The sequence below is a fragment of the Lontra canadensis genome, unplaced genomic scaffold (genome assembly GCF_010015895.1).
Source record: "Lontra canadensis isolate GAN:19392208 unplaced genomic scaffold, GSC_riverotter_1.0 scaffold143, whole genome shotgun sequence".
NCBI classification, from domain to species: domain Eukaryota; kingdom Metazoa; phylum Chordata; class Mammalia; order Carnivora; family Mustelidae; genus Lontra; species Lontra canadensis.
The window spans coordinates 1,188,870-1,214,727 of NW_022631137.1; the positions used below are offsets into that span (position 1 = coordinate 1,188,870).

The 25,858-nt window shown below is 44.4% G+C and overlaps 1 protein-coding gene and 1 pseudogene across 12 annotated transcripts in view; both read right to left on the reverse strand.

Moving 5' to 3' along the window:
* RBFOX1 (RNA binding fox-1 homolog 1) overlaps window positions 1–25,858 on the reverse strand; it is a 2,042,166-nt gene that overhangs the window by 429,838 nt on the left and 1,586,470 nt on the right. The gene's annotated exons all lie outside the window — the stretch shown is intronic.
* Window positions 11,245–11,482, reverse strand: LOC116858875 (annotated as a pseudogene).

The window sequence follows — 25,858 nt, forward strand, 5'->3', positions numbered from 1 at the left end:
GCCCCAACTTTAATGAGGTCTAATCGTCAAAGACCGTATGCAGTATATGTGAGGCGTACAAGGTGATGATTTTGTGCATATACATGGTGAAAGCAAAACGGTTTGAAATTCGTTGTGGGGTCGGCAGTGCCTCTCTGCAACACACACTGAAAAAAAAAAACAACAACAACAAAGCAAAACACTGAATTGGTGAATTTTATGGTAAGTGAATTATAGCTCAGTAAAGCTGTTTCATGAACAAACAGAAGTCCTTTCTCACCAAAAGTACAAGCTACCCAGACCACCTTACTTATAACCTCATGGATGCAGACAGGAAATGGAAGGTAGGTTTACCTACTTAATTTTTTTTTACCCACTTAATTTTGGAGAAGTGGGAACCAACGAGCAAAAGAAATACTGGAGAAAAGAATGAAAGACCATGCTGCATAGGATTGGTTGTGTGAAGAATTCTGGATTTTATTTTCAGGCTCAGAGAAGGGTGTGTGTGTGTAGTGTACAGCTGACCCGTGAACGACATGGTTTTGAAGTGTGTAGGTCGACCTATATGCAGATTTTTTCTAATAAATGTGGTACAATACTGTAAATGTATTTTCTTCTTCCTTGGGATTTTCTTTTTTTTTTTTTTTTTCAAAGATTTTTTTTCAAAGAGGGAGAAGCAGGCTCCCTGCTGAGCAGAAAGCCCGATGGGGGGCTCCATCCCAGAACCCTGGGATCAAGATACAAGCTGAAGACAGCTTAACGGCTGAGCCACCCAGGCGCTCCTAGGATTTTCTTAATAATACCTTTTTCTCTAGCTTACTTTCTGGTTAAGTATATATTATATACTGGGGCTAATAATACATTATTTGTTTATAAAAAATAAAAAAATTAAAAAGAATATAGTATATAATATATACAATATACAACTTATGTGTTAATGGACTATTTATGTTAATGAGAAATCTTCCAGTGAACAGATGATGAACAGATAAATTCCCAGGGACTCCAAGGTTACACGTGGATTTTTGACTGCATGGAGGGTTGGCATCCCCAACCCTGGGTTATTCAAGATCCACCTGTATTTGTATTTGTGTGTGTGCATTTTCAGCCCTCAAAGAAGACTCTGAAGTATGACTATGAAAGACTATGACTCCAGTTGCATGGGAGGGAGGGGGCTGGGGGCTGAGCAAGCAGGAGCCATGGTGGTTTCTTGTCTGAGACATGGGGTCCGGAACAGAGATGTACATGGTGGACAGGGACAGAATGGTGGCCCTGAGAGGCATTGTTAGGACTGACTGGCCGCTGAGAGAGGAGAGCAGGTAGCACAAGAGGAAGGGATGAAGAAGGGTGCTGAGGCATTTAGCTTAAACAACTAGGTCATGCCATTTGCCAGCACAGGGATCTGTGTAGGGAAACATATTTGCTGGGTAAGATCATTGTGTCATTGTGAAGGACATCCTCCTTCCACATGCATGAAATTAAACATCAAAAGTCCTTTGGGGAAGAAAGAGTAGAAGAAAACAGGATGTAAGACATACTCTTGATTAAATGAAGGGTCTACATCTGCTTTATTAGAAAACTTCTTTTACTTGGGATACATGGTCAGGGACCAGGAAAATAAGGTGGCAGTGAAAAGAAACAAACAAACAAACAAAAAAAGATTTCCTATAAGGAAGCACCGAAGTTTCCAGAAAGGATCAGGTTCCAGGCATGAGGGAAATGTCAAATTCTTTCTTGCTTCCTCTTCAGGGCAGTGGAGATTAATCCTGAGCTATACTGTGCAAATTTGGAATATTTTACTTCCTTAACAATGCACCACTTTAGAGTTCCTGCATGCCCTCTGGCTGGCAAAGCCCTCTAGCTGTTTTTGAGTCCATTCCCCTGTTTCTGGGCAAGACTTTTTCAACCCTCATCTATCAGGGAAGTCTATTAGGAAGGACTGGCTTTGGCATTAAATAGACTTGAGTTGGTTTATGGCTCAATTCTTTATTCGTGGTGACATCCTGGGCATGTTCCCTGGCACTTTGGAAACTCAGCCCCCTCATATATAAAATAGGACAATGCCAGGGCTCTTTGAATGATTAAAGAGATCACCTGTCCCAAGAGCCCGTTCCAGAGTGTGGCACACAGTAGGCTCTCAATGGAAGGTGGTGATGGTAACCATCATTCTCCAAGGCAACAATTTCTCATATTCTTTTGGCTTGTTTGGCTTTGAGAATTAGGAAAAGCCATGCTTCCATTCTCAATAAATAAATACGAACAAAAACTTCAAACAGACCTACTGACATCTGATCCATGGACCACATTTTAAGAATATTTGATCTTTAGGAAGTTGTTCTCAACTCTGGCTGCCCATTAACATTAGTGAGGGAACTTAAAAATTACTGATCATTAAGGCCTTCTTCCCTAAAATTATCTTTGACCGATCTGCATTTGGACACAGGCAACACTATTTCTTAAGGTATCCCAAGAGACCTTAATGTGAAAGCAGAACAGAGAACCACTGATGGGTGGGGGTGGGAGGCAGATACAGGCGCCTCCTTCCCTCTGCTCATGACATCCCAAGTGCCCTGCAAGCCCCTGATTCTGGCAATGTTTCAAGGTGGTTAGGAGCTCAGCCTCCAGGCTCCAGATGACCTACAAACCAATCACTCTCAACCCCCCATTAGCAGTATAGTCTTGGCAAGCTATTCAACGATTTGGCTCTTGTTTATTTCTTCTCATCTATAAAAGCAGGAATGGGACGATCATACTGTCTTCCAGGATTTGGGGAACATGGGATGACACTGGCTACGGGAAGGTTCTCAAAATATACGTGGCAAAGCACGAGCCCAGTAACAGGTCACAGGTAACCGTTACTGCTTCCATGAATAATAAGGCCATGACCATTTTCACCACCTTAGCATGGTATCCGTTTATCATCAATAAAGTCCTCAAATACGGATGCTGTTCTTCTCCACTTTCTTAAAAAAGCAGCTGGTGAGAATGTCTCATGACACAGTCCTCAGCCTCCCAGGGGTATGATGCTCCTCTGCTTGGGGAAAGGTCCGTGCCCAGGCCCTAGGGATCCAAACAATCCTGCTCTGGAGTAGACACCCCGACTGTGAATTCCCTACACCCTAAAGTAGCTTCTGCCTAGATTCAAGCATACCCATCCACTAAAATAGTGCGTTTGTGGGGAAGTGGCTAATAAAACAGGTGTTCCTCAGTCATCAAACATTGAGCCTTTGACGGTACAGCCAACAGATTACTCTCCCTGAGAGTAAAGCATTGTGCCAACACTGAAAAAGCAGAAACAAAGGAATCATATACAAAAGTGGCTGATGTGATGACAGAATCTAGCAGCTTGTGCTTCTCTCTTCCTCTTGACCCTAAAAGACAGATGTCACTCAAGCTGTCTGCTCCAAGCCGGCCTTCTGGACCCGCCACCCACACAGGTTAATCACATCACCTTTCTTGGTAAATTCACTTCTCACTGCTGATTCTCAGCTAATCACCCTTCCCTGGACTTGTCTGGAACGTCCCTGGCCCTGCTTTTCCAGAAACAGTGACTCAGCCAGGCAAGGCAGGTTATTCGGGGTGGCTGGATGGGGGTGAGAGGGGGTAGGCAGAAGGGAGGAGGGGTAAGAGGGAAAGGCAATTTACGGCGCCTGTGGGTAGCTGGCTTCCCCCACTGGCACATTTCTAATTTTATTTCGCTTGCATTTATATTAGGAAATGCTGCAACCACAGCGTGCTAAGGCGGGGGACGGACTGGAGGAAGATGTGAGGACTTACCGCCGCTTAGAGACAAGGGCCCGGGGAACACCCTCTGTGGCTTCCTCGATCAGGCTCCTTCCTGCCCACCTGGCCTGGGAGCTGAAGAAGAAATGTCCCCCAGACCCCCAGCATAGGAATTACAGTAACTTAGGTTCCTGCTCACGTCCCCCTGGAAACGAAGGGAGTTAGCTTCGCTTACCAGGTTTGGCTCTAGATTCCAACAACAAGCTCTTTCTCCCTCATTTCAGATTCATGGGATGCTTTTTACATGGAAGATGCTCCCTGGGGTTTTTACCGTTTCCTATATTTATTAATGATGGAGCCCTAGAGCCCAGGATTTCTGTCTCTCTGACAGCTACCAGCCCAAGGGTTAAAAACTTGGATTTGGAGATCACGCAGACCTACTTTTTAATCCAGTGCGACTTGGGACATATCATTTAACCTCCCTGAACCTCCTTATAGATAATAGGAGGATAATAATTGGGATAAAAGTGTAAATAATGCATGTAGGAATCTTAGCAGCACGTCCGACGCCTAGGACGAGTACAATTCAGAAGAGCAGCTGTCATCGCCGTCATTAGGATGGTCAATTTTACGTGTCGGCTGGGTTAGGCACCTAGTGATTTGATCAAACACTAATTTCGGTGTTGCTGTGGAAGGTATTTTGCTGATGGGATTAACGTCAGCTATCGGGTGTCTTTAAGTAAAGGAGATTATCCTCGGAAATTTTGGTGGGCCTGATCCAATCTGTGAAAAGCCTTAAGAGCAGAATGGATGCTTCCTTGAGGAAGAAGAAATTTCACCTGTGCAGCGCCGCCTCTGCCCCCGCCAGAGAGCTCAGACTGCTCTTCCTGACAGCGTGCCCTATGGATTTCAGACCTCCAGACCTGCCTGGCCAGCCCCCACCATCCTGTCAGCAAGTCCTTGCAATAAGTCACACACACACACACACACACACACGCGTGCGCGCGCACAGAGAACCTATGCTTTCATGTTGTGGGGTTAGCTTTTCCACGTGGTCCACGTAAACACATTTGGGGGGCTGTGGTATATGACTTCACCAAAGCTACCATAACAAAGCAGCATAGACTTGGGGGCGAAAACAAGAGAAATGTATGTTGTCATGATTCTGGAGGCTGGAAGTCTGAGATCAAGATGTTGGCAGGCTTGGTTTCTGGTGAAGACTCTCCTTGGCTCGCAGGTGGCCATCGTCTCCCCATGTCCTCCCACGGTCTTCCCTCTGTGCCCATCCATGTCCTCATCTCCTCTTCTCATGAGGGCACCAGTTCTGGCGGACTAGGGCTTACCCCAATCACTTCATTTAGACTTAATTACCTCTTTGAAGCCCCTTTCTCCAAATACGGTTTCATTCTGAGATGCTGGGATTTAGGACTTAGACACCCAAATTTGGGGAGGGACCCACTTCAACCCATACAGATGGCAAGAAAATTGGTGGCAACTTCATACTTTAGATCCAGTGAGATCCCTGCCTCCGAAAGCCAAGTTCCAGAGATAAGTAACAATCTCAGCTCTCCTGCAGCCACACCGAGGTCTCCTGGTTTTTCACTGCAGGATTGCTGATGCCTGAGTTCCAGCCTGCTGGAAAGGATGGCATGCACTAAGTTCCCCGGGTGGTGCGCAAAAGAGAGTCCACTTAGCAGAGGTCCCCAGTTGAGGGAAATGATGAGCTTCCCTAAGAGAGAAAGGGGGAGGGGGACGGAAGTCTCCTTGGAGTTGACCTCCCCAAGAGCAGCACATCTTCTCTATGGTTCTGTCCCTAAATAAAGATGTTCTCTAGAGCAGATGGTGCCCAGCAAGAGATGGTGGCCCACTGCCCTCCAACAGTGCAGGCTCTACCACAAAGCCACATAAACTGGGTCCAACGGACAGATTAGCCCTCGATGGGCTGGAAGCAACTGCTATGCAGAGAACCCCAGGTCACTACTCAGTTGGATTCTATTGAAAAGAGGTTAAGAACTTTCTTGACTACCGATCTTCTTGAGGTTACAGAAGCGGTTCCTAGTGCCGAGCACAGTTTCGCTGGAAGACTCTGGAGTGAGCGTGTTGCTCCTTCTACTGGTATCACAGATTACTTCTCTGGCCCCAAACTTGAATGGCCCTATTTCCATTTTGTTAGTTTTGGTAGCAAGATCAGTAATTAATTCAGCCATTTCATCATTCAAGCAATATTCACTGGATCATCTATCGTGCACTAGGTACCGTCAGGGGTTAATCTAGGGTATGTTGGATGTCCAATTTGCTTTTAATAAATTTTCTGTTTGTTTTTGTTGTTGTTGTTTTTAAGTGGGTTCCACACCCAGCATGCAGCCCAACTCAGGGCTCAAACTCATGACCCTGAGATCAAGACCTGAGTTGAGATCAAGAGCTGGATGCTTCGCTGACTGAGACACCCCGGTGCCCCTGTTAGGGCTTCTTTATGCTGTGGAGTTCCTCTCTCCACCATTCATGTGCGTGTAATGGACAGAGGAGGAAGGATTCCTGGAAGGGACAGTGGGGAAATCATGAAAAGCATGTTCCGTCTGCTCAGAAACACGCTTGGCTGATCAACCTGAAGCTAGGAGAATGAAGGGCCAGAGCGTGACCAGGGGGACGCGCACGAAGCCTGGCAGGGTACATGGAAGTGGGCGGCTCCGTAAGAGACAAAGGTAATGAAGATGCTGTAAAAAGAACATACAGTGTAAACCTCTGGCTGATCAGCGGAGAAATGCCATCAAGATAGATGGGGTTATTTGAAGGCTCTGCAGAAGCAGGTACACATCTGTCTGGTATTTCCATAAAGCCCTTGAAGTCGCTGGGATGAGGAATGAGATCAGGATGAGCTACAAAGGGCTCCGTTGGCTGCAAAAGGCCATGGTACCATTAAGTGAGCCGAACACAGACAGGGAGCCGACCCCTGCACAAGAAAGCAAGCAAGAAACCAATGTTCCAAGTCAAGATGATTGCTCGCTCGTGCCTCTCCCGTTTTTTTTGTTTTTTTTTCAGAGAAGGGTATAGCTTGATTGTTTAGAAATCCCCACCTAAACACAAAAAAGGAACGGCCTGCCTTCTAAAATGTATCCGTGCTAACACGCTCCCTTTCAAACTCTTCCACTGCCTATTTCTTCTTGGCCAGGAGCTGGGAATTCAGTCATGGGAAATCTCGTAGTAAATGTCGTGGCCATGTGTTTGTCACTTTGTAAATCCTCACTCTGTGCTTGACAGGACTCCAAGACCACCTTTTAAAGCTAATCCAGCGGAGGGATAAGACAGCATTCTTAGCACTTCACCTGGAGTACAATATGACTGGCTATCAAATCTGCCTTAACCCCTGTGATTGGCAGAGGGTTATAGGACGGTGGGCAACTCGCTTTGGACAGCTAGCAAGTTTATTTCTTACCAAAAAAACACAAAACAAACAAACAAACAAACCTGTAGGCAAATATCCCAGTTGCTAAAAATGCACGTAATGCATTTGTAAAGGGTCTGTTAGGTTAATTGAGCGAAATAAATAGACCCATTATATAGCATACGATCTCAAAACTCCTACTTACTCCCCATCTTCAATTTAGCCAGATCCTTGCAGTGCAAATGCCAAGTATTAAGATGCTGTTCCCTTCTAAATCTGTTCTACCCACTCAGCTTGCCTAGAAAGATAATCAGTCTGTATCACCTGGCTTACTCAGACAATAAATATTACTATACAGAGGGGATTATTTTTCCAAATTAGACTGTAAGTAAGCATTTACCTAAATCTGCTAAACATTTTATTGAGTTCCTGATGTTGGTTCCCCTAAAACAAAACATTCCACGATGATCTGGGTGGCCAAGCCACACCTGTGTTCAAAGAGCACCATCTGCTTGAGACGCCTCACGCTGTCAACGGCATGACGTGAGAAAGCCAGATGATCTTCCTGGATTCCACCACAGAAGCTGGGGAGTAGGGCCGTAACGACCGCCTGCCTTTTGGAGATGTAAGCAGGACGTTACTGGCTCCTCAGTGATGGCTACACAGTTCCCGTGTGGTGAGGCGCCGATTCATCTCCCAGAGATAATCACGACAGCCCCTGTACTCTCCCCTTCGCCCCTTTTGAAGACTCGGGGGCCTCCTTTCCATGCCGGTTTTTCTGTCTAACCCCAAAGACTGCAGGTTGAATGACCAGGCTTATGTCAACACAATGAATGACCACAATGGCGTGAAAACCCAGCTCTTGAAATGTGTTGTATGTTGTCAACACGTTTGGCAGGAATATAAACCGTAGGCAGCGACCTACGATCAAAGGTTTTGCATTTATCTCCATACGTTTGTACTCAGTTGGAATTTTCCAAAATATGCACCGGGACAGCATTCATCTCATGTAGCATTTTTTCCCACCTCTCATCCTCGGTCTTAATATCACTGATAGAGGGGGCGGGGGTGCAGAGAGGAAGCAGATGGAAGGGAAATTAAATATTGCACATACAGTTTCTACCTCTACCTCATGGGGGGGTGATGGCATAATGCCTCCCACCTCTCTCTCTCTCCCTCTCTCTTACATGCACCATGCGTGCGCACACACACAGACAGACACACACACACACCACGAGCTTGACGATAAAACTGCATTATTCTTTATAAGAGGAGCCTAGAGTTCTGGTGAACTGAGTCCCTGAGAAACCAGGAACACATGGAAAATGGAGAAAAGTAGGACAAATACAAGAGGGGCAGTAGCTTTCCACTGAACCAGCAGAGGGCTATGCTTTTAACATGCATGATATCGTGTTACCCTCCCACAGTGAAATCCATACCTGATGGGGCATCAGAAGCCCTACAAGCTGCATCCCTGTCTGCCTCTTCCTCCCCGCTCTTGTCTCTTTCTGCCCACATGTCACCCTGCCTCCCCACCGCCACACAGTCCTCCTTTGTCTTTCTGGAGTCTGCTGAGACCCTTTTGCTTCAGGGCTTTGTCCTTCTGTCCTTCCACAACAGCCTTCCCTCAGCCTGACCTTCACGAGACATCTTCCCATGCCTCCATTTCGGCTGGTGACCCTCCATAATTCTTTGACTATGTACCATTATCTCTCACTGTGGCAAAAGCAATTTATTCACGGATTTCATTTATTGACTTTTGGGGGATATCCCTGTCAGCACAACACTAAACTTCCAGAGGGGAGGGACTCGTACATCTTATTTACTAGCTCATTAGGCACCGAAGGCGTGTCTGTGGGACCAAATGAGTGCTCACTCATGGTCCACTGAGAAAGAAGAGGAAAGAGAAGAGGGGGATGGGGAGGAAGGAGGAGGAGAGGAAAGGGGAGGGGAGAAGAAAAAGGAGAGAGGTCACCACGTAAGGAGGAAACTTCCAGTGAACACCCCACCCTCAACCCCCAAGACAGAGGGACTCTGAAAAACAAGAGTGCTAAGATTGACTTCTAAATTGCTTCCTCTACCTTCTCTAACTCAGTAAGAAGAGCTGCTACGCACAACGGCCTGGACGGTGCCGGGTGCTTGGGGTGGGCCTGAAAAAGGGGCGATGGGCTGGACGTAGGAACAGAAAACTGGAATGGGTGGTAACTCCAAGCATCCTCAGCTACGCGGCAGGGGCCCCGGACTGCCCACCACCCAGGGATAAAGGATGACGCCGGTTTAAACAAAGAAGGCTGGAGAAGTTCGAGGCACCCAGGCTGCAGATCTAAATGTTAATCAAAGATTGTGACAGTCTTAAAATATAACGTGAGTGATGTTTGAGAACACAGCACAGCCTGTGCAGCCCTATGCAAAGCAGATGCAAATCATATGTAAATGTGCATGTGTCCTCCTTGACTAGTTCTGACTTCAGCCCCTTCTGAGGATCAGCTCTCTGGACGTCCTCAGATTCCCAGTGAAATCCATGGATGGGAGGTCATTCTCCCACTTTTCAAGGAAGAAGGCTGCCTCTGCTGGGTTTGGAGGGGCTTTTGAGAAGGAGGCACTCATGAGCTGATATTTGCAGGTGTAAATATCAGCTCAATATCAAATGGGAAACTCAGAGACACCATTTACCAGTGAGATGCTAGACTGGGTCACACAGATACAGATATCTGGTCACACAGATAAAGAGACCTGCTTCTGAGCTGCAAGAGGATAGACAAGGTTGTACTGGTGGAAAACTCATTGCAATCCCAGGGACAGGCAACCCATATTGAATATTTTTTTCCTTTTTTAAAAATTGTGGTAAAAATATACAGGATATAAAATTTACTATTTAAGCTAATTTTAAGAGTACAGTTCAGTGGTATTAAGTACCTTCACACCGCACAACCATCCTCTCCAGAACTCTGTTCACTTGCAAACGTGAGACTGTGACCTCATTAAACACTAACTTCTCACTAACCCCTTCAGCCCTTGGCAACCTCCACTCTACTTTGTCTGTGATTCTGACTTTTCTAGTTGCCTCAGCGAAGTGTAACATTGCAGTATTTGCCATTTTGTGACTGGCTTCTTTCACTCAGCGTTGTGCCTTTAAGGTTCATTCATGTTGCAGAATATATCAGAATTTCCTTTCTTTTTAAAGCTGAATAATATTCCATTATATAAATATACTACATTTTGGTTGTCCGTTCATCTGTCAGTGGACACGGGTTGCTTCCACATTTTAGCTATTGTGAATCATGCTGCTATGAACATGGGCATACAAAGACCTCTTGAGTATTCATAAGTTGAATTGCTAAATCATATGCTAACTCTATTTTTTTTTTAGAAATCACCATATCGTTTTCCATAGTGCCTGCACATTTTATTTTTTAAAAGATTTTATTTATTTATTTGAGAGAGAGAGAGAGACAGCAGGAGAGGCAAAGGGAGAGAAAGAATCTCAAGCAGACTTCACGCTGAGCACAGAGACCGACACAGGACTCAATCCGAAGACCTTGAGATCATGACCTGAGCTGAAACCAAGAGTTCTATGCTTAACTGACTATGCCACCCATGTGCCCCATGGTTGCACATTTTACATTCCCACCAACAGTGCACAAGTGTTATGATTTTTCCATATTCTCACCAATATTTGCCATTTTCTGCTTTTCCTTCCTTCCTCCCTCCCTTCCTCCCTTCCTTTTCTTTCTTCTTTCCTTCCTTCCTCCCTCTGTCCCATGCTTCCATCCTTCCTTTCCTTCCTTCCTTCCTTCCTTCCTTCCTTCCTTCCTTCCTCTCTTTCTCTCTCTCCCTCTTTCTTTCTTTCTTTTCTTCCTATGGTAACCATCTGAATGGATGTGAGGTGGTATCTCATCGTGGTTTTGATTGATATCTCCCTAGTGATTAGTGATATAAAGCATCTTATCATGTGCATACTGGCCATTCGTATATCTTCCTTGGAGAAGTGTCTGTTCAAGTTCTTTGCCCATTTTTGATTCAGGTTTTTTATTGCTGTTGTTGAGTAATCCATGTTGTTTTTCTGCACACAATCAAGTAACTCTAGCAGGAAGATTCTGGGACAGATTCTTCCAGAAGCAATACAGACATTGCATCTACGCTCATCCTTCTAACATCAGCAGTTTAGGTTTCAACTGCCTTCACAGATTCCTCTACTTCCATTACTGCTCCCTCCATCATCAGGCCCACGATCATCTCTGACCTGGAGTTCTGTCATCACCACCTAAAAGGTCATCCTGCCTCCACGCTTGCTCTGCCCACTTTCTACATGGCAGCCAGGGTGAGCTTTGTTTCAATCAGCAATAATCGTGCCTTGGATAAACCTCATTGGCTACTATGCTGCCACTGCACAAAGCTTAGCTTTGTAATGAAATATCAGATCATCATTCTCCTGCCTATACCCAGCTAAGAACTTCTTCATCTGGTGACATTCTCTCCTTCTTCTATCACTGTCTGACCATTCTATCTTTCATTTCTCAGTCATCGATCACTTCAGTATGTGGCTTCCCATTCCACAGTAGCCTCTGTCAGTCCCTCGGCCAGTCCAATTCTCTCCCATCTCTCTGTTTTGTTGCCTACGGAGAAGGTTTTCCCCTTTCTTTCTTTCTTTCTTTCTTTCTTTCTTTCTTTCTTTTTTTTAAGATTTATTTATTTGAGAGACAGACAGAGGGCACAAGAGGGAGGGAAAAGAGAAGGAGATTCCCCACTGAGCAGGGTAGCCCAATAAGGGGCTCGATCCCAGAACCCTGGGATCATGACCTGAGCCGAAGGCAGACACTTAACAGACTCAGCCCCTAGGGGCCCTGAGGTTCGACTTTGTGAAATGATTTTATATTTGTCTTTTCTGCCTCGGTCTCACAACAATTGGGTTTGTTGCTATTTACAGAGTCCTGAAATCACTGTGGCTTAAATGAAACACACGTTTATTTTTCTCTCCCATAAAAGAAGTCTGTGGCTAGGCAGTCCATCAGAAATCCCGTTGCTCCTTCCACTTTTTTAGGCCATAGATTCCACCCTCAAAGTAGCCTCTACATCACATGGTTTAATACAACGGGAGAGAGAAAGGGTGAGAATGCATGGATGCTGCTGGTGCTGTGAGTCAGCCCCTATTAAAGGGTTTTCCCAGAAACCACACCTAATAATTTCCATTGCCATCTTGATGGTGATCCCTGTCTGCTAGGAAAGCTGGAGAACACAGTATTATTTTCCTTTAATTTGGGCATCTTGGCTATGACTAAGGGGCCCATTACCAAGGGGTCAATTACTAAGAAAGAGGGATAAGTGGCTAGGCGAAAGGCAGCTGGCAGTTTCTGTCACAATTCCTTCTTGAGTGTTTTTCCTTTACCAGATATTATGAGCCCCAGGCAAGCAGGGATCTTGTCCGTGAGGCGTAAGGCAGTATCCCCAGCCCCGGTTCCAGTGTCTGACAGGCACCTCATAAACACAGGTGCGATACGTACCTGATTAAAAATGAAGCACAGTGGTAGCTTTTTTTTCCAACATGACGTTTAAAAGCACACATGGATCCTTTCTGCCTTTCGGATTCTGTCCTAAGACAGGCTAATTAAGTGCTGCCAGAGGCCCATCCTCTTACCTGTTCCCTTTCCTGGAAAATCCACCTGTCTTAAATTGGAGAGTCGTAGGATGGTACGTATCATCTGCAAGAAGAGTGGGGCTTCCTTTGCAAAAATCACCGCCGCGTAGAATCTAGCATTACGGTCCATGTGAGCCAACCTGTAGGCCAGAACAAGGCAAACCCCTTCTCGCTGACACCACGTGTTCATGTCCCCAGCAATAAAATGTTGCCACGGCCTGGCTTTTAGGTTTTTCTCTGGAATTTTCCAGGAATCCGGCTCTGTGATTGTTGCTGTCTACATCTGGAGCAGATTGAGGAATAGCCAATTGCAAAAGTGGCCCCACAATGTTCTTTCAGTCTAATTTCGTTCCAACGCCACTCAGACTACTGGCCGACGCCGCGCGTGGATGTGACTGCCGTCCCTCCACACACAAGCCCACAAAGGCGTGATGAGCGTGTGGCTGTGCCGCAGCTTCCAAACCTTCAGGCGCCTGCTACCTAGAACACGCAGACATCCATTTCCAAAGACATTTTAAAGTGCGTGATTCGGGGCCCATCTCAAAAACATTTCTCATCTATTACTTTTTAACCGATTACCATTCGATTTTTCAAATGATAAAACAGGAAACCCTTTAAACACTCAGTGGATCCTGAATTATTAAACATAGAAGAGCACTTTGGTGTATTTATTATCACACTGGAGGAAATCTTGTCTGGTTTAAGCTCTTAGCTCCTTAAAACGTCCCCTCTACGCTGAAGTGGAGTTAAAAATGCATTGCCATAAAACTCCATCCATTTCCAATTTTCTCATCATCGGTTTCTGACATTATGAGCTGTCACCTTCCCAGGCTGCAACTTCCCTAGGGAGGAGGATGGCCATGTGATGTTGGTGGTCATACTTCACTGGCCTCTTGGAACTGGAAATGAGCCCCGATTCTCGGAGCTGCCTCCTTCACCACTCTCCAGACGGACTTAGCTTCTCCAAGGATCAACTTCTGGGGGTTTCTCGCAAGCAGGGTCTGTACTGTGCAAACCGTGTGCAACGCAGAAAACACATTTCTTTGGAACCTGTGCTGAGTTTTACCTGTTCTGGTTCTTTTATTTTTTTTTTAAGGGAGGTGATATTCACATGATGTGAAATTCACCGTTGTATACTGTGCGATCTCGTGGCATTTAGCACATCCTATCATGGCACAACCACCACCTGTATGTAGTTTCAAAATATTTTCATCATCCCCAGAGAAAACCCCATGTCGATTAAAGAGTCCCTTCCTATCCCCCTGCCCTGAGTACTACCACTGTGCTTTCTGTCTCCATGGCTTTTAAGTTCTGGAACTTTCTTTTTTTTTTTTTTTTAATTTATTTATTTATTTGACAGACAGAAATCACAAGCAGGCAGAGAGGCAGGCAGATAGAGAGAAGGGGAAGCAGGCCCCTACCGAGCAGAGAGCCCGATGCGGGACTCGATCCCAGGACCCTGAGATCATGACCTGAGCCGAAAGCAGAGGCTTAACCCACTGAGCCACCCAGGTGTCCCAGTTCTGGAACTTTCATACGAATACAGTCACCCAGTGTGTGACTGTCTGCGTCTGACTTGTTCTACTGAGCATAATGGTTATAGAATGTATCAGTCCTTCAGTACTTCGTATAACTGAATAATATTCCTTTGCATGGACATACCACATTTTGTTTATCCATTCTCTCATGGAGGGGTATTAGGGTTATTTCCAACTTTTTTCGGTTGTGAACAATGTATGAACCTACATGTACAAATTTTTGAGGACCTGGTCACAGTCCTCTTGGGCATCTGCCTGGGAGTGTGGGTGCTGGGCCAGAGGGTAACTCTGTGTTTCGCTTTTTTTTTTGAGGACCTGCCAACTATCTTCTACACAGGGATAGTACTTTTTGTTCACAGGTTTTAGCTCTCTCTCCTATCGATGCTATTTTTAACTTTGTACTCAGGAAAAGATGACTCCAGAAACAGAAAGTAGCTCTGGAATTCCCAGAAGCAGGTGTTAAAATCAGCAGCAAGCTCACCTCTCCCTGCTTCAAATACAACAGGAAGCATGAGATGCTCAGAGCCGTATTTTTCCTTATTCCTTTTCTCAGTCCCATAGGAGAACAGTTGCGGGAGAGGCTTAAAGGAACCACCTCTGTACTTAGTTCCAACAGCCTGGAGAAAGCAGAGATGCTGGGTAAAAGGCCTGCTGAAGGGAGGATGGAGGGAGAAGGAACAATGCACGTGGCCAGGTGTTAGGACACAGGGAGAAACAGCCTGGCCACTCAGTCTGGTTGTGATGTGCACCTTTGAAATGGAGTATTTCAAATCCTTTCTTTCTCCCGCCCTTGTTACCTCACTTCCTTCCCTCTGTCTTTTCTTTTTAGAGAGAGAGCGTGAATGAGCAGGAGAGACAGAAGTAGAGGGAGAGAGAGAAGCCTAAGCAGGCTCCATGCCCAGTGTGGAGGCTGATGTGGGGCTCGATCTCATAACCCTGAGATCACTACCTGAGCTGAAATCAAGACTCGGACCCTTAACCCACTGAGCCACCAGGGCTCCCCTAAATCCTTCTTAAAATTACTCGGACTTGCATACACAGATGATACCACTTGGCTTCATATAGTTCACACAACCCAACTTCCCCTCTGCACACCACTCTAACTATATTTAGTCATATGTATTTATCTTCACTCAGAATTCCACTTCTCTTTCCCTTTGCAAATGCTGTCCTCCTTGCCTGAAACATCCTTCCATAAATCGTCTGTCTGAAAATGCCCACCTACCCTCAAAACCCTGTCCAGGAATCACCTGTCTCTTCCAACCTTCCGAGACCCCCTTCTCAGCATAACTCCTGCTCCCGTGTCGTCATTCAGGTTTACTTGCTGTCTCATATACCTGCCTCCTCTTCCTAACCAAGGCTTCTTTGAAGGGAGGGATACTGTCTTCCTCCCTTAAAAATGGGGATAAAAATATTTTCTTCTCAGGGTTGTTGTCAGGGTGAAGTGAGAGCACTACCTTGTACATCCTAGGGACTTAATAAATGTTTGTGGAGGGGCGCCTGGGTGGCTCAGTGGGTTAAAGCCTCTGCCTTCAGCTCAGGTCATGATCCTGGGGTCCTGGGATCGAGCCCCGCATCGGGCCCTCTGCTCAGCGGGGAGCCTGCTTCCTCCTCTCTCTCTCTCTGTCTGACTCTCTGCCTACTTGTGATCTCTGTCTGTCAAATAAATAAATAAAATCTTAAAATAAATAAATAAATAAATGTTTGTGGAATGAGTGAGCCTTTGGTCTCCTGCCTTCTCAAGGCTGGTAAGGTCTGAACAAGAAAGTGCTGAGCGTGCACTGCAGAGCAAGTTGGGCAAAGGGGCTAGGAAGGGAGTAGAGGGGAGGAGGGCAAGCTGGAGAGCTGATCCGCTGAGAGCTCTGTGGGACGGAAGGGGAGCACGACCGCAGTGTGGCCAGCACTGCGTGTGGCACACTGACCACCCATTACGCATGCTCGGTACTGAGCCCGAGGAGCCATTGCTATTACTGTCGCCACCCTGACTGCGGGACACATTTTTTAGATTCAACGTTGCTGACTCAAGCCTGTGCTTTTGTTTCCTCTGGACGGAAGAAGAGGAGGAGGAGGAGCAGGAAGAGGGAGAGGAGGAGGAAGAAGAAAGGAGGGGTGGGGGGTGAGGACCGAAACAAAACAAAGCGGTAATCAGCGAGGCTTCAGGACTCCCTCTGCCAGGGGGAGCAAGATGATGGTCACGTTCTTCTGATGCTCAGAGCCCAGGAACGTCCTCAGATCCCGCCGCAAACAGCAACGCGGCCAAGAACGAAAGGGAAAGCATGTCACATGTTTGAAGCTACACTCGGTAATCCATTTGTAAGAGACATAAGCCAAGCACCTCTCTTTACACTGTGAGCATATCTGCTACCCACTAACTCTTCCAGACTTGTGCTGTTGAGCCTTGTTCCACCCTATCGGATGCCAGATGTGGTGCCAGATGTCAGGTGCCTGCCCCTGCCCATGCAGCGATGCTCATCTCCTCTGACCTGTAATTTATATGGTGGACAAAAAGTTTGCACATGAGTTCCTTGGTAGAGTTGGTTAGGGCTGACAGCACAACCAACATTCTCACAAGAAGCCCTACCCTGCGAGCCTGTGAGATAAGAAGCAGTGTAAGAGGATGAGGCTCAGAAGGGGACGTCCTTTCCTATCACAGGATATAAGGCTCTCCTGGGAAAGCTGGACCAGTAGCAGAACACGGGCTCAGCCCCTGACATGGCTAGTCCAACAGCAGACTTGGCTCAAGGCGTGAAACGAAGTGAGGTCAACAGATAGTATGGGTTTTTTTTTTTTTTTAAAGATTTTATTTATTTGACAGACAGAGATCACAAGTAGGCAGAGAGGCAGGCAGAGAGAGAGAGGAGGAAGCAGGCTCTCCGAGGAGCAGAGAGCCCGATGCGGGGCTCGACCCCAGGATCCTGGGATCATGACCTGAGCTGAAGGCAGAGGCTTTAACCCACTGAGCCACCCAGGCACCCCTAGTATGGGGTTTTTAATAAAGGTCATAAAGTAGGGATGTTAGATATTTTATTGATAGCATTAGCAGAATAATAAAAAGCAAATTAAGAACCAATGGACTTAGTTAATACCTGTCAAATTTCAATACTGAAAAGATGTTACTCATTTGTCTTTGAAATCTCCACTTTCAAACATCAATGAAATTATTTATTTCTGGTGACAAGGTAGAAAACAGAACCGATTCAGAGATAGCTACGGGCCTTGTAACTTAATGATGAACAGCTTTTTAGAAATTAGACCCAACTCTTCAAAACCTTCAGCCCTGAAGAATCAGATGTTCCCAAAGCTTAGCCATCCTTCTGCCAGTGTCACTAAATGGCCATCATGTGTCATAATGATAAACTATCAGCTTAACGTAACTTTACACAGATGTACTTTGCTTCCACTGAAACACATTATTTTTACAGGGCAACTTTACATCAATACTACAAATGGAAAAGAAAAAAAAAATAATATCACTTATTCCAAATAGAGAGTAACCATAAAATAAATGCAATGCAGTCACAAGTTACTAATATCTTGCTACCATTACCTGCAGACAAAAGCCTGAAGCCTCCATCTTATTGTTAAAAATGGAGATCATCAAGTATTAGAGAGATGTTGAAGACACACTGGCACCAAACAAAGACCTTCTCAATGACATAAACAGGAAAATGGAAAGGAAATTCAGAATAGAGTAACTCCATCCCCAAATGATTGGTTTAATGTTATTTAATAGCATCTCTGTATGTCACCTAAATCCATAATAATCAGATGGGACTCACACTTTGGGAAGGGCAGTTTCCAGCCAATGCTTTTCTTTAAAAAAGAGAGAGAGAGAGAGATACTACTATCTTTTCAACTTCTAATAGAATATTTCATAATTTTAGTTATTGTTCCAAGAAAATGTCAGTCGCTCACTCTCTCCTTCCTGTGGCAACATTTCTTCCAGTTTTAAGTTAACTAAACATACAACCCTAATTTCCTTTTTTTTTTGTTTTTGTTTTAAAGATTTTATTTACATATTTGACACAGATCACAAGTAGACAGAGAAACAGTAGATGGGGGTGGGGAGCAGGATCCCCGTTGAGCAGAGAGCCCGATGCTGGGCTCAATCCTAGGACCCTGAGATCATGACCTGAGCCAAACTCACTGAGCCACCCAGGTGCCCCCAACCCTAATTCCTGCTAAGACTGGCTGTGCCAAAGTAAAGTGTTAATACATCAGATTGTTGTTTCAGAGCATGGACCCTGTATCTGTGATTCCCCGCCCTGTCACACACCAGCTGTGCAACCCTGGGCAAACTCACATCTCTCTGTGCAATGTCTCCTCATCTATGAAGGTGTTGGTGGCACCGTGTTCCTTTCTGGAGCCTCTAGGGAATGATGTGTGCTCTTGCCTTTTCTGGATTCCAGAGGCTGCCTGCACTTCTTGGTGCATGGCTCACTTCTATGTTAAAGACGGCAATTACCCATCGTTTGTTTTGTTTTTTGTTTTCAGGGCACTTCCCTCTTCCACGTATGAGGACCTCTGGAATCATATTGAGTCCATACAGATAATCCAGGAAAATCTCGCCATCTTAAAGCCAGCTGATGAGCAAAGTCAATTCTATCTGTAGCCTTAATTCTCCTTTGCATTGTACTCTAACTTATTCACAGTTTCCAGGGATTAGGGTATGGACATATCTGGGGCGGAGGGCATTATTTTACCTCCCACACTGCCAGACTGTGAGAAAGCTATCCACACAAAGAAGAAGAGAAGACATGGTCTCTCTCTCTGCGTTTATGTCGTTCTGAGAGTGTGTGAGGCTGCCCCAGTGGGGTGTCTCAAGCAGGTAACCCTTGGATGTAATCTCTTCCTACCGGTGTTTTGCATGTCCCACACCTCACTTTTATTGCTTATAAAAACATTTTTTTAACATTTTATTTATTAATTTTAGAGAGAGACAGTGCAGGCAGAGGGGAGCCGTAGAAGGGGAGGAAGAGGAAGGGGGGTGAAAAGAAACTCGAGCAGACTCCATGCTGAGTGCAGAGCCCGATGCAGGGCTGGATCTCACCACCCCGAGATCATGACCTGAGCTGAAACCAAGACTCAGAAGACTTAACCGACCAAGCCTCCCCAGGCACCCCAATTATTTATAAAAATATTTTTAACTTGAAATAGTTTTAGATTTACAGAAAGACTGCAAAGATAATGGGAGACTTCCTGTGTATGTCTTACGCAGCGTCCCCTAACATGAACACGACTTTATCACAGCATGGTGACCTAAGTCAGGAAATTCACAGTGGGACAACACTGGTAACTAAACTGCAGATCACACTGGGAATCCATTTGTTTATTCCACAAAGCTCCCATTTCTGTGCCAGGATCCCATCCAGGGTCTCCCCTTGCATTTTGCTATTATTTCTCTTTTTTCTCCTCACAGTTGACCTTCTAGCAAGTCAACACTCAGTTGAGCTGATTGCTGCCACCAAGTACATCCGTTGTATAGTAATCTCCATGCAGAGGATCTGTGGGCTCTGCAGGCATTTCTATCTGCAGCTTCTAGGTAAGCATTGCTAGGATTCTGAGAAGCCCCAGTCCAGCAACTTTCAGACCCCCAAGTCTCTTAGATGAAACCCCACCCCCCCACCATACCAAATACTACACTTCCCCTAACTTCAGATTCACAAAACCTTCTCCTTCCACAAACACCAACAAGCTCCCATGACACTCAAGCCACAAAATGGCAGGAAAGCACAGGAGAGTCTGAGATATTTGGGATCAGACCTAGAAGCGCTGGCCAGCGTTCCTTCTGCTCACCTTCCTCCATCCCCTCCGCACTCCTTCCTTCTGGTTTTGAAAACAGCTCATGGAATTGTACAGAAAGGGCATCAATAGATTACAAACTGTTTCCCTCTAATAAAATGTTAAACGATGTTGAAAATTAATCACCAGGGCCGTCGTGCTGCCCTCCTCAGAGGGAGACGGCTCGGGAAATTTAATAAATTATTATCACAATGATGTTCCTATTATAGAATTTGCATTTCATTCCCAAAGCTTGCATTCAGTCTCAAAGTTGCCTGGTGATGGTTAATAAAACCAAACGGACTCTTCTGCCTCAATGATTGGAGGGCTGTGCTTACTGTGGTCTGTCATACTTAATTATACTTATATACTTATATACTTACATACTTCATACTTAATTATTTCAGCTCGTGCTCTAACCCCCTTCTTTATAATTCTGGCTTCTTTAAGACAACTAAAGACAGTACTGAATCGCGAGAGTGCCCTCCTGCCGGAAACACGCGCTGTAATGATATGCCTAGCTTAAAAGCAAATCTAATCTACTTGCTTATTAAATTTAAATGTGTTTAAGGCTGATATGGTTTGAAGATGATATGTAAAATAACAGCCTCCATGGTTATAAATGTCAACTCTAAAAATTATATGCAATATAACATACAAAATAAATGCTGCTTCATCTTTACATTCCAGTATGATCAATTCATTAAACAATGCATTACAAGCCATGAGGACGATCGTAGAACGCAAGATGCCATTTGTCACAGCGTATTCTAAAGCACCCAGGAAATGCTGTAGAGATCCTTTTTTGTCAGCCATGGATTATAGTCCTTATTAGAAAGAGGGGAAAAAAACAGCTTTCTGATGTACCATGACCAGAATTACTTCTCCAGTCAAATATTAAAGACTCAAGAAATCCATTCTTACGGCAAACTTCCATATTAAAAAGTGGGAGTGGGATAAAGGGGTTTCCTAAGGAAGAGAGCACTGGCTATAAACAGTAAGTATGATGGTAAGGAATGAAGATGGATTTCCCTCTGGGTTATGAATCACAGTTTCATAATGTTCAAATCATACCCTGGGAGTCCCTAAGCCGGATTGATCACAGCGGGATTCTATGGGAGTGTGAGGAGGGGGCATGTAATATACATCCTGGGCTCCTTCCTTAAGGTTCTAATTGAGGAGATTGGGGAGAAGCTTGGGAATACCCCTCTTTTTTTCTTAAAAAAAAAAAAAAAAAAAACCTTCGTTCATAATTCTCTGAATAGTTAACATGCTCCGAAGCATAAGCAAGCCTTGCTTAGCACATGTATGCATGTTTTTCTATGTCTGTAGACAAGTCTGTTTCAACTCTTAAAACAAATGAGTGATCCAGCGGATATGGAGAAATCTGTCTGCCCCAGGGAGCAACCTGCTCTACAGAGTTAGAACCACGAAGGCCAGAGACTAACACTCCTGATCCGTTGGTGAAATACTTCAAGTACTTCTGACTTCTGGGCCACTGTATCACTCTGCATGCCCAAACTCCTCAATTTTCACTTCTAACGTAGGTCACTTCCCATCTCCTTTTAGCTCCTCATCTAGAGATCAGAGTTTCATTCAGAAAAAAAAAAAAAAAAAAAAAAAAAAAAAGGGGCATCTGTGTGAGAAGTCAAAGTCTCTATTGGGAATTTATTGAACAATGAGAAGCATCAATGTTTATAAAACCTAACAAAAAATGAGGGCAGCTGATGCTGGCTGGAAGGATTTTCTATTTTAAATTTTTAAAAAATTTATACATGTATTTAAATTTAATTGTGTCAAGCACAAGATGCTACTTTATCAATAGTATTCTATTCCTTAGTGACCTTCTAAGAAGTCTTAAGTTTGTTTTGTTTTTTTTTTTGTTTGTTTGTTTGTTTTACCACTTAACAGAGAATTCTACATTTGGGTCACTCATTGATGTCCTGCTCAATCCTATTTCAATTAGGAGAACGATCCTTTTTCCTTCTGCATTTGGGTTGGGCCTGTCCAGACACACCGATGGTCAGGATATAGAAGGGTTAGGAAAGATCCTTCCAGAAAACTGGTGGAAAGAAAGAAAACTTTACTCTCCAGATGTAGTGTGAAAGTTATGCAGGAGATTGCCCGCAGGTGTCTGGAAGTCGTAAGGTTGCCGACCTAGACCTCCTCCGAGATTTACAACATACAGCACCTTCCTCCCATTGGTAGGCTAGTTTATAAATTAAGAGATTTAATTGAGAGATTTAATTAGGAGATTGGTAATGGGATACAGATAATTACGTCTCATAGAGTGCCATATGTCCTCTGGGGGGTGTGTCTGTGTGCGTGTGTATGTATGTGTGTGTGGGAAGGAGGGGTTTTAGAGTGGGGGCAATACGTTCCTGGATTGGGGAAACTGACTGAATCCGTGTGTCTTCAGCGCACGGTCACGATGGAGACGCCATCCTCTCGGACTTCATCAACTTGGAATCACTCAGCCTTCCTTTTAAAGACCCTGAAGTCTTGACCTGCCCCTGACTAGAGCTTCATGAACCAAACCTTCATTGGATGGTGTACCCTACAGGGATAGCCTCCATAATGTTGGACAACTCCCTCCAGTCCCTAGGTGCCTGCTGCTCTCCAGGCTGTCTCCTTAACTTTCTTTGAAAGCTCCTCAAACTCTGAAATTTTGAACAGCAAACTCAATGTCATTCCATTGTTCCTTTGCAGAATGCCTTGTGCCATCTCTCATGGTCAAACTTTCTGCAGTCATGAGACGGATCTACAGCAGAACCCCAAATGACACGGGGATGTGTTCGGCTCAGGATGGCAATATGGAAAGTGGTATGCTGAGCCAACACTCATCAGACAAGTCTGCAGTGAGATCTGCTGTCATCTGCTTAGAGTATAAAAGAACACTCAGGAAAAGGAGTGGGAGAAAATTACACATGCATACACACACACACACGTGCACACACACACATGTGCGCACGCACTCACAAAGCAAAACATTTCCTTCCTGCATGACTTCAGTCAGGGTCCCTACCAGACCTCTGTACCATACAGCTAAAAGCTTCCTCCAAATGGTACTTTAAAACTATTTGCAATGCAAATTTCAACTTTAGAGTTTTTAACAAAACCCCACTCAGACAATATCTGAGTGTATTAATGCAAGACTTAAAAAGCCAAAGGAAATACAGGAAGACACACTATAGCTTCTCCATTTTAGCCTAACGCACTTGAGTCACCTTCTTTAGCTTGACATCCATGGTCTATTTCAAGGAACCTATGCTGAAGACATGGCCATAAAGATGTTTTATTCCAACACATTTGTGCCTCTGGTTTCCCTTCCAGTTAGATAATAGTATATTTCTAGCTGAGATGGCTGATTCGTCAACATTCTCTAATGCAATCAGCAAAATAATCCACATTTCGTCCAGAAAATACAAAAATTAAAGAAAAGGTAAAATGAAATAAAATGATCTATAATCCCACTATCCAGAGACAACTATGGTTGAAACATCGAAAAAAAAAAATGTTTTTTTTTGAGACTTCTGTTCTGCTTTTGAGCTAATGCTTAAAGTGCTGTGATTTTGCCAATGCCATATTGCGGAATCAGCTTTGTTTGCTTGACAATACCTTGCGAACACTGTCCAATATGACCACCATAAATTAGCCAATTCTGGGTGTCAGAAATTCAGGTTATTTCCAATTTTTCACCATTAGGAAAAATGCTGATAAATATTCTTTTATAGGGAGCCATATTTGTTTCCATGATGTTAAAAGGATTTTCCCATAGTGCTAAAATATATGTGGGTTCCTTTTTAAGACTTCACATCATTTTTAAAGTGATTTATAGTCTCTCAGAAGAACCAAGGAAGGACAGGTGCACTCTAAGGAAAAAAAACCAAACTTACATCCTATCTTATACCACCTGCCCCCTTGCTCCCTACCTATAATTTCAGTAGCTCAAAGTGCCTACAGAACTATGTTTTTAAAAATGAGTTTTAACAGGGGCGCCTGGGTAGCTCAGTGGGTTAAAGCCTCTGCCTTCGGCTCAGGTCATGATCCCAGGGTCCTGGGATCGAGCCCCGCATCAGGCTTTCTGCTTGGCAGGGAGCCTGCTTCCCTTCCTCTCTGCCTACTTGTGATGTCTGTCTGTCAAGTGAATAAATAATAAAAAATCTTTAAAAAAATGAGTTTTAACAGACTCTATTGAGACTACTAAATACATTTGGATATAGATGATATTCGATGATAGGATCAATTTATTAATGATGCTGTGGTTTTATACAGTACCCTATAAAAATTTTAAGACATCTCTTTAGGTACTTGGAAGTAAGTTTCATGATATCTGGAAGCTTTCTTTGAAGTATTGTGCATATCTGTGCAATTATTAAATCCCACTCTGAGTATATGATGATCATTGTATTACTCTCTCCTTTTCTATACACACAATATTTTTCATAATAAAAATAGTTTTTAAAATGGAACCAGAACATTTTTCTCAGTGGGGGTGAAAGCACACGGTACGGTCCAAGTGGGAGAGTAGATTGGCAATAAGATTAGGTCTCTGTCGTCGTCAGGCCACGATGCTGTCCGAGACTATGACTGCCGACAGTGAGGACCATGAGTAGCCTTAAAGGACATTCTGTGAAATAATAGCATCTGTGTTCCCTGGGGGCATCAGAGTTCCCTGACCCTGACCCTCCAGCTCTCTGGATCTGTACCGAAGCCTATCCACCAAGCATGGCAGCTCAAGGCTTACAGCCACTTGAGAGGAGGAGGAGATAGGGTCAGGAAGCGAGTCTCTACTGGGCAGTCACATCTTTGTTGAGACTAGATCAGGGTTGTTGGTACCTGGGGATGAAGTGCCATAGAACCCCAATTGCCATGGCTTACCGAGTACCTGTGAGGCTCCCTGATGCTCAGATCTTCACGTGCCGGTGTAAAGGCTTGACAACTTAAAAAGGAATCCAATACCTTGACATGTGTGCTCATCGTCTAACACTTTCAGTCATAGCAGGAAAAAGAAAAAAAACAAGTGTGTTTGGAGATAAACTGCGTAACTAGGTCTATCTCTGAGGGCTAAATTGATTTATGGTTCTGACACACAAATATCTTCCCAGATGTTTCTCAAGGTGTAATAAAAGTAGCAGGGTTTCTTGCAAATGGTGTAGCCCATCTGCCCAAGAATGTGTGTGTCCACAAAGAGGACCCATATTGTCATGGGAATTATTAGGATGCAGCAGCATCGGAGGTGCTAGACCCAGAGAGCTCACATCTAGTCTTATCACTTGCAGACAAAAGCATGGGATCCAATGGTCTTCCATGCAATCCATCTCTGTCAAATGCATTAAGGAAATTACCTGTCAGAAACATCATGGCTGAGATTCTGTGATTAAACACAAACATGGAAATGCTCAAGGGTACAGTGGAATCATTAAGAAAAAAAAATTACACAAAAACACCTCCTTCCATTTACTTTCCTCAGAACTAATTCTGTGGTCACAGATATTTGAAATCTGCAGAGAGATACAGAACATGAAACTTATCAAGCATCCACTCTCACCGACGCTCTGCCAAGCGTTTCCATGTTTCCACACACATGCAATCCCGTTGTGCAGCAGATGAAATGAGATAAACTCTATGAATGCTCTTCTATGTACTTACTGCCCAATTCCAACTGTATTGCTTATTAATTAATCTAAGGTTTAATTTCCTTATCTGCCCTGTGGGGCATTAATGTGCATATCATGGGGTCACTGCAATGCTTCAAAGAGATTATATATATATAAAGTTTCAAGCATACATTTGACACAAAGTAAGCTTTCTTGTACT